The sequence below is a fragment of the Coenobita brevimanus genome, chromosome 52, assembly GCF_032717465.1.
Source record: "Coenobita brevimanus isolate Jiangsu-jjx chromosome 52, ASM3271746v2, whole genome shotgun sequence".
Lineage (NCBI taxonomy): Eukaryota > Metazoa > Arthropoda > Malacostraca > Decapoda > Coenobitidae > Coenobita > Coenobita brevimanus.
In genome coordinates this window covers 10,573,956-10,583,295 of record NC_137005.1, presented here as the reverse complement: position 1 = coordinate 10,583,295, position 9,340 = coordinate 10,573,956, and positions in this window count along the sequence as shown.

The following is a 9,340-nucleotide window of genomic DNA, read 5'->3' as shown; positions in this document are numbered from 1 at the left end:
AGTACCAAGAGCGAACTAGTGCCAGTGCGACGGTAATTTTCATTGCTTTCACAGTGGGTTATTTTTTGGAGTATGGATCCCAAACTACTTGAAAATCATAGAGTAGTGTTTATAGTGTTAAGATTTGGCTGTGGTAATCATATTACGGGTTGTCAGGAAGTGTAAAGTGGAGACTTCGTTACCCAACTTCAGAGGTCTCCACAAGTCGTACGGTAACTGACGAAGGCTCAACAAACATTCCAGGAGAAAGCTGAAGGTATGTGCCATAAGCATATGTAATTTTAATATTCTAAGACTAATAACTGATTTTTGGCAAATATTTTTTGAGAGTCTGTCGGAGCCTGAATAACCCCGTGGCACACGCAAAACATCGGTAAACATGCCCGCAGTGTAGGGGTTAATGATCTCTTATCTGTCACTCACAATCCCGTTCACTCATATGCAGATGACTCAACACTACATAGTTCATTCACACTCAGACATCCATTTACAAAGTCTAATATCTCTACCTCTCAACTCAGTTCAGCCATCTCCATAAATCAAGATCTAGCTACAATCAGTGAATAGGGACAAAACAACCTTGTCTCTTTTAATGCTAGTAAAACTAAATATATACAGTTTACTAATAGACAGATATTGCCAGATTCGTACATTACCTTCAGTGCTACTAATATTCCCATCTACAAAAGTATTGAAATTCTTGGTGTCTCACTTAACAGTGCCCTCAGCTGGACCTCTCATGTCAGATCACTTGCTAAAACCGTCTCAAAGAAACTTGGATTATTGTACAGAGTCCGTAACTTCTTCGCCGATGAGCAGTTAGCTATAATTTATAAGAGTCATGTGCGCTCTCAGCTTGAATATTGCTCACCCTTGTGGAATGGTTGTGGAGAGGTTGCATTAAGACAACTAGACAAAATTCAGAATAATGCTGTTAGAATCATTAACAACCCTGCCATTACATATAAACTACTTCCCCTGCAAGTAAGAAGGAATGTTGCCTCCCTTGCATTATTTTACAGATATTTTTTTGGCAAATGCTCAGATGAAGTTGCGTCCATGGTACCACCTCTCCATGCCTTCCCTCGTGCTACACGGGCATCTGGTAGCGCTCATGACTGGCATGTCACTCAACCATATTGCAGAACTTCTGCCTATCAGAATTCTTTCATTCCCCGAACCGCATCTCTCTGGAACTCGCTTCCCCAGAGTTGTTTTCCTCCAAATTTCAACCCACAACTGTTCAAGTCTAACTGTTACAGATATTTTATGAATAGAGGACACCAGTAATCTGGTGTATGGATTTTTTTTTTTTCTCAATTTGTTTTTCCCTTCTCCGTTCTGTTATTTAAAAAAAATATATGATATATATATATATATATATATATATATATATATATATATATATATATATATATATATATATATATATATATATATATATATATATATATACATTATATATATATATATATATATATATATATATATATATATATATATATATATATTTTGCATATATATATATATATATATATATATTGCATATATATATATATATATATATATATATATATATATATATATATATATATATATTGCATATATATATATATATATATATATATATATATATATATATATATATATATATATATATATATATATATATATATATATATATATATATATATATATATATATATATATATATATATATATATATATATATATATATATATATATATATATATATATATATATATATATATATATATATATATATATATATATATATTGCATATATATATATATATATATATATATATATATATATATATATATATATATATTGCATATATATATAAATATATATATATATATATATATATATATATATATATATATATATATATTGTATATATATATATATATATATATATATATATATATATATATATATATTGTATATATATATATATATATATATATATATATATATATATATATATATATATATATATATATATATATATATATATATTGTATATATATTTATTGTATATATATATATATATATATATATATATATATATATATATATATATATATATTGTATATGAGCCTCAGTGGTACAGTGGTAAAGTGTGCGTTTTTGTACACTGAAGAACGAGGGTTTGCGCCCCGCCAGGGTAATAAACTTTGGGAGCGTTCTTCTGGCCACGCACTGCATTGGCGGACATCAGGGGTGCTGTGGTTGAACCAGTGTCGCATACTATAAAGTATGCTTGCACTCAGTCGGCTTGCACGGGCCGATTACACTTGGTTCACAGACTACACACACATCCAATGCCACTCCAACACTACAGTACACTTACAAGCACTTCTCACCCTTCATACAATCTCTACCAGACAGCCTAAGCCACTTGGTTGAGATACATTGGCTGTATCGTCCCCGCTTTGGTTGGGATAGGCCGGTCCTGCAATGGACACTCAACAGCTGATGAGATGAGATATATATATATATATATATATATATATACAGTACCCTCGCGTCCAGCATGATTCGAGTCCAGCACGGTGAGCAATTAATTAGTATTATTTAATACAATTTAATTACTGCAACACGAGTGTGTTAGCATAACACGCACAGAGCTCCGAGAAGTGGGCCAAATCCGCAGAGTTCACTCTAGCACGATCACCCCCAGTCCAACACGGCCATACTGGACATTCCCATGATGATAGCTAATGAAAAACTTCTGATCAAGTAGCCTTCCCCACCCGCTATCGTGATGTGATCGTGATGCTGCCCAATTAAAAACGCTTCTGGTGTCACGTGATGTTTTGCTTACATTTCTCCCGCCACAGAGCCACTCAGTCGCATAATTGCATTGGAAGGCGCTTTTTTCTTGCTGCATTTTCTGCCCTTGTTACTGCATTTTACCCTGCTCACGATGCCTAGGAAGCCTTCTGAGAACCCCAAGAAGCGTCGGCACCTCCCTCAGGCCACTAAGCTAGAAAGCATTGAGAGGAAGAAGAAAGGGGAGAGGAAAGTTGACATTGCCAAGGCCTACGACATGAATGAAGCCAACGTGATCATAATAAAAAACTTAAGACAAGATCCTGGCAGCCGAAGGCTATCACACGGCACTTCATACCAGGTTTGCCGAGGATACGATGGTAAATCGGAACGGTAACGTGGTAAAATTGCTGACGATACCACGGGCATTTGGAATTCATCTGGATGGATTCCTGCCGAGCATACGATGGGGAAAACAGTGTGACCAAAACCCAGGCGACTCGACAGAGAATGTATCATACTACAGCATTGAACATTTAGCCTGACACTGAATACATATTAATATTTTAGAATAAATATCAATCGTTTTGAAACCCTTCTCATCGGCGTGCGTACCAGTTTATAAACGAAGTTGCTTCTCCTTATTCTCTACCGAGTCAGCGACAGCGATCACTTTCCACAGTCACGAGCCGGGGCTATGGCAACAGTGTGAGAAGCATGCACTTTGCCGAGGATTACAGGGCTAGGACAGGCAGAAGCAGGACCTTCCATGGCTGTGGACGAAGATAGTGATTCTGAGTGTGATTTCGAAGGATTTTTGAGGGAGGTTTGATTTCGAAGGATTTATGAGGGAGGTTGAGGAGGAGCAACAGCCATTACCCGCTAGTGACGCCAGCAGCCATCCTCCGAGGACCCAGTAGGACTAACTACAGCCTTGGATACCACCTTCCATTCCCAGCAAACCCACCAACACTATCCTAAAGGGTTAGTTATCATTCATAGGACAGTACCATTATTATAATTACAACAGTACCAATATATGTATAGGTATATGTTAGGTATTTAGGGTGACTTTTCCAAGGGTTGCTGACATAATTCATTTTTCCCCATAAGCTCTATTGTTAGTCCAACACGTTTTTGGTCCAACACGTGACCCATGCATGACAATATTACCGTACTGGACGCGAGAGTACTGTATATATATAGTAATCTACCCAATATCCGATGTAATACAGCCAAAGGCACGTCAGGAAAGTGGGTCCATCTGGATAGCGGGCCTCTGCCTCCTGGACTGGTACTTATGGACCCTAACCCAGCCTAACTTTGAAAACCACCTAACTAACTCCCTACCAGACTTGCACAGCACCTATTTAAGACCCTATTCACACAAATAAGGGTCAGAAAGCATGAAATAAATGAAAAGAAACAAGAGAATGAGGATTAGAAGTGAGTATGGAAAATATTTGGCATAGTACAAGGTACTTACAACACATCCGTGGCTGTTCGTTACGAAGGTTAACCTGCCTCCTCCAAAGCTCTGGCAGTGGTGAAAATGCTCTTGAAGTAATCCAGTGTTGTGCTGCACATAATCCTTTGCACAGCAAGTTATTATTGTTTAACACTTCACATCCTGTTCTTAATTGCACCATTCCAGTTTCAACCGCCAGTTTCATCCGCTAGCTTGCATTCTGTACTTAATATTTGGACTCTGAAGTCTAATTTCATAACACTGCACAACACAGTAAATTCCCATGTGGTCTAGTGGTGAGCACGTGCAGCATCCACTGCAATGAATGTCTAGTCAGGATGGTAGGCTAGTTAGGTGGTAACTGGGGAGGGGGAAGCAAGGGGCACGCGTAAACACAGCTGTTCGGCGCTGCATGCCAATTTCAAAGTATGGTAGAAAAAAATGATGGATTTTTGTGTTTTTTTAATTTTTTTTAGCCATTTTTGGGTTCCAAAGGCCTGGGCCCAAAATGTCCAGGTAGTTGGGAGTCCATATAGTGGACGTCCGGATAATAATGGGATTACTGTATATCGTTTTCGTTTTCGTTTTTAAAGGCTCCAACATGCTTGCATATGTCGGCCTTGGTCACTTAATGGCGACTCTCCACGCTGCACGATCCATTGCAGCCTCCCTGTTCAGTCCCTTAACCCTAAGGTCACACTTAATGACCTCGTCCCATGTCTTTCTCAGTCTACCCCTCATAACCCCACCCCCAATATTAACACTTCTCACCTTCCTCACCCAATTATCATCCCCCATCCTCTCCACATGTTCAAACCATCTCAATCTACCTCTCCTCATCACAACACCAATACACTCCAGTCCCATCCTACCTCTCAACTCTTCCATTGTAAACCCAGCCCCTCCAGGCCTTGGACGCAGGGACGCATTGCACATCCACCTAATCATTGTCATTTATGTACGTCTGAGCCGGCGAATGTCTTCCTCCTTCACTGCCCAGGTCTCACTGCCATACAGCATTACACTCCTAACACATGCTGCATACAAAGACCCCTTAGCACATAGGGAGAGCCCTCTCAATGTCAGGAGAGGCATGAGCTCCCTGAACTTCTTCCAACCACTTCTCACCCTAGCCACAGAGCTAGCTCCAGCCCCACCTCAAGCACACAACATGTCTCCCAAATAACAAAACTCTTCCACACACTCAAGAGATTCACCAGCAAGTTCAATCCTTTCACGTCTGACAATCTCCACCTGCTCACCCCGGCACGCCGTACACATAAAATCATTATCTCGCAGTCTACCTCTGATACCACTACATCTCTTATGCACCCATTTATCACACACATACATATATATATATATATATATATATATATATATATATATATATATATATATATATATATATATATATATGTATACAGTAATCCCTCCAATATCCGTCGTAATAGAGCCAAAGGCATGTCCGGATAGTGATCCTGTCCAGATATTGGGCCCCAGCCTCCTGGACTTGTACTTATGGACCCTAACTCAGAAAAACACCTATACAACTCCCCTTGGACATGCACTGCACCTATTTGAGACCCAAATCACACCAATACGGGACATAAAAGACCGAAATAAATGCAAAAGAACCATAAAATGAGGTTTTAGAGGTGAGTTTATACAATATTAAACATTCTGGGTACTTACAAGTCCCTAGCTCCTGGACTGGTTTGAACCGCCAGTTTGCAGTCCACAGTTAATCCTCTGCACTCTAAATTCTAATTTCTTAACACTGCACAACACTGTAAATTCCCGTGTGTTCTAGTGGCAAGGTATTGCAGTTTATTCACTGTTTATTCACAAAAAACAAGCACCTGTGGCTTGCACTGCTATAAGCATCTGCTCTCGATCAGAGTTTGGCTGTGACTGTTGATGATGGCGGGGTAACAGAGTTGCCAGATCGCAACGGCCACAGTACCAATCTCCTCAACTTTCATTACCAAATTTAACTTTCCATTACCAAATTCGTAAAGCTAGCATTTATTCTTCACTAATTATATATACAAGTGGAAATACATGTAATCACTCTCCTTATAATTAACACCATGTTGATTATTTTCACGCTATGTAGGATAGCATATTAATCAAAGAGAGCAAACAATCCACCATCTCCATCCTGTGTATCCTCATACATGTGAAAAATCCATTTGGTAATGCATTATTCTGATTCATTACCAAACGAATTTTTCATTACCAAATTGGCCTACACTTGGTAATGAAAAATACCAAATGGCAACCCTGACAGGGGAGGGGGGAGGGGGAGGAAGGAAGGGGTGAAGGGGCCATGGTGTAACAGCTGTTCGGCACCACACGGCAATTTCAAATTACGGGAGGGAAAAAAGTCAGATTTTTTTTTTATTTTTTGTGGTTTTTGGCCCATTTTGGGCATATTGGATCCTGGGATGATTATATCCAGTTAGTGGGATGTTCGGATATTGGGCATTCAGATATTAGAGGGATTACTGTATATATATATATATATATACAGTATATATATATATATATATATATATATATATATATATATATATATATATATATATACAGTATATACAGTAATCCCGCATATTTCGCGGTAGTTACGTTCTTGTAACCCCCGCGAAAAGTCAATTCCGCGAATACTCTATTAACAATTGAAAACTTGCACTTGTGTCCACCATGCTGCCCATCACACAGTCCATGTCCATACTGATTGCGAGACAATTCGCCGTCAGACAATTCCCCGTCAAAACATGGACGATTCCCCTTCAGAACAATTCGCACCCTGGACGATTCCCCGCCATTCTATAAATATACTAATCAATACTTTCATCAATATACTTATTATTAATTAATCAATACTTTAATAACTATATTTCAGGGGGATCCAGCAGTCTATGTTCAGTAGCGTAGGTTCTGGATATTATTTATTAGTTGCACCTTTAGTCAATAATTAACTTGTTTCTTCCTCGCTGTAGTCGCCTTCGAATTATATTCTAGCGTCACCCATAGCTATCTTCATTAATGAAGGCGAATTGTTTTGTGTTTGTTGTGACTGCGAATTGTCCCGAAACCTCCATACTCATCCCGAAATACCTTCTTACAAGACTGAAAGCACATACTCCATTATGAAGGAAAAACGTAAACACCGTACTGTAATACACAATTATCTACACATTTATTAACAAAACAGTACAAAATAAAAAGATGCATTAACTGGTGATAGCAAACACTCGCACGGTCGTTTCTTAGATTGTCCAGTAACACAATTTTCTCTGCTAAGGTCATAAATTGATCGTTTTGTCACTTTGGAGTTCTTACTAATTGTATTATTAGCCTTTGGTGAGGCTGGCTTACGTCCTGGGGCCATGTGGAAAGCAAGTGGGAGGCAAGAGGCTCATATCATAGTGTGGTTACAACCACAACAGCCACTTAAGGCAGTCAGGCGTGGACTGAAGAATGCGGGACAGAGAGCAGTGTTGCCATATCCAAACAACGAAATTATGCTAGGGCAATGAAAAAATTATGCTAGATTGAGCATATTTGTTCCAAGTAAAAAATGAATTATGCTAACTTGAAGCTAAATGATAAAATTCTACACATATTCGTGCAACATATTAATTATGTATTGTTTACTATGAAAATATTAAAATGAACCTACATACAGTAAGAGGATAAATATCGGTATCTACCCATGCTGCTTTTTCCCACGAAACTTACGTTTTTCTGATGGATTTTGATGTGATTCGTTCGATTTTGAGCATCATTTCCATCGGAAATAACCAGATTTTGAGATATGACCCCCCCCATCCCCCTGAAATAATGAGGGATCTTTGGGGAATCGGGGGTTATAGGGAGGGGGGAAAACACAGAAAATGGTCATTTCCGACTGAAATGAAGCTGAAAATCGAATGAATCATACCAAAATCCATCGGTAAAACCTAGGTTTCATGGGTAAAGTACAAAGCTCAAACTTATCCTAACCTAACCGAACCTAACCTAAAACCTAACCTAACCTAATCCAACCTAACCTAACCTAACCTAATCCAACCTAACCTAACCTAATCCAACCTAACCTAACCTAACCTAATCCAACCTAACCTAACCTAACCTAATCCAACCTAACCTAACCTAACCTAATCCAACCCAACCAAGCCCAAACTGAAAGTAACCAACTATTCAAACATCTTACCTTATTCGTCTCTCTCTCTCTCTCTGCTTTGTAGCTTTTATAAAATTATTCTAAAAATATTCCATTCCATTCTAAATTATGCTAGAATGATTCTAAAACTTCTAATATGCTAAAAAATATTCCAGACTCGAAAATTTGATCAAAATTATGCTAAAAGAATAAAATTATGCTAGATATGGTAACACTGGCAGAGGGGCCACGGGAAAGGGACAGAGGGTGGCGTGAGTTTACCGCGCTACAATTGGAAGCTGCGGGAATTTCAATTTTTTTTTTTTTTTTCTGTATATTCAAGGATATTTTTGTTGAACTTATTAATGCTAAGAAAATCCGCGAGAGGACAAAACCGTAGACAAAAAATCCGCAAAAAATGCGGGATTACTGTACACTCAATCCTTGTAAATTGCGTGTTCGTAAATCATGGATTCGTAAATCACGGCTAGGTGGCCGTCAGACTGCCGGCAACCTTAAATCACTGTTAAGTCACAAAAATCGCGGACCTAGGCACCCAAGTGGGCCTATTCCGAGGAGAACCGTAAACCACGGCATTTAAACTGAAAATCGCGACCCAACAACCAATCACCGGGCGTCCCTGGTGGCATATGTGCATGCTAATGCCATCATGTTGTTGTTGTTCTTGTCTCGCCAGTCCGCACACTATAGACCATCGCCGTGGAGTACGAGAGTTACCTGCCTTTTTTGTGCATTTTCCCCCCGCCTCCTAACTGCCATGGCCCCTCCTGACCCCCCGATGAAGCGCTCTAAGCAGTATGGCATCAAGAAGCTGCCACAGTTGTTGTACAGTCAACATTTGGAGCTCATTCGTCGTGTTGAGAGGGGAGATAAGTTTTCAATG